Below are 1,550 nucleotides of genomic sequence, written 5' to 3' on the forward strand. Positions count from 1 at the left end.
ATTTTCACTTTCACCCCCAAAAGACCACCCTCAAGCCCAAGAATTTACCAATGTCAAAATATGTTCGTTAGGTCTCCAGAAAATTATCATTAATAAGTATATTGATGAAGCATTTTCTTAACAAGTTCTTTATTCATGTCAAGTTCAAAATGTGGTTACTGAAATCGTTGAAAAGGCGCCATAGAAAAAAGTAAATAAAAAAAATCATATTAATTAAGTGTATATTAAAATTAATTATTAATATAAAATATATATTAAAAATAAATTAAATTATATATATTTATATATAAATATATAATAACTAATTTTAATAGTAATTTTGACCTACAAATAATATTTTTAATAAAGAAAAAATGAGGGTTTGAAAATGAGACCATTAAAAATTCTTCACGGACTGGAAATAATCAAATAGTTGATCGGGTTATTATATAGTACATTGATCTCTCATACTACTTATCGGAGATACCAACATATATATCCACCGTTGTCTTATCCCAAACCTACTAATAATTGGGAGTAATTTTCTAATTTTATTTTACGCTCTTTAATAATAAATTACTACATGTTTTAATTTTTTTCTCCCCTAATTAATATTTTTGTTCTCATTTCTAATTCTCTCTTAAATAAATTCTATTATAAATTCTACACCAATCAAGATATAACTTTTAATAATATTCAATTTTATATATATATATATATATATATATATATATATTCACAAATGTGTCTGCCATGTAGCTCTCTAATTAGTATATGCTATCCAGGCATAGTTATCATACTAGGCGCTGCTTGGGCTCGAACTTGAGTTATTCAAATTGGAAAAGAGTCTTTAATAAATATATTATTAATTATTAAATATATCCTAATTAATCACTTGTGTATTAATTTTTTTAGTCATATAAATTTAAAATATTTTTTATTTTTTTATTTTAATAAATAATATTTATATTATTTTATTTTATTTTTTATTTTATATTTACTTTTTTAAAAAAGAATTTTTTTAATTATATATAATTATTAAAATAAAATTAAACTTTGTTAAATATCTTTAAATTAAAAAAGATAAGAAAAAAATTTTTATTAATCAATAACATATTTTTGTTATTGCTAATTATATAACATCTATTAATATTAATATTATTTAACCTATATTTGAATAATGTAATAGATATTAATTAATTAATGAATTAGAAAATAAATCAATTTGATATAAAAAACTAAATTTTATATAATTAATTAATTATGACCAGATCAATTAATTGTACATGTGACCCACCGGTTAAACTAATGATCCAGTAATTCAGTGATCTGATCGAGTTAATTGTCAGATCGGTTCTGATAACTATGCATCCAAATGATTAAAGGACCTAATAAAATACTCACTTGCCCCTTTTGGCTGGTGATTTATGACAACATTATTTTCTTATCCTCATCACATAATAGTTCGTGTTATATATGTGGTTGTATAAAAAAATGGGAGAAAAATGTTTGCCATCTGTGCAAGAAGAGAGGAAAATAGAAGTGATAATAATTATAGTTATCAAAATCGA

This window comes from Arachis hypogaea, chromosome 9, assembly GCF_003086295.3.
Source record: "Arachis hypogaea cultivar Tifrunner chromosome 9, arahy.Tifrunner.gnm2.J5K5, whole genome shotgun sequence".
NCBI classification, from domain to species: domain Eukaryota; kingdom Viridiplantae; phylum Streptophyta; class Magnoliopsida; order Fabales; family Fabaceae; genus Arachis; species Arachis hypogaea.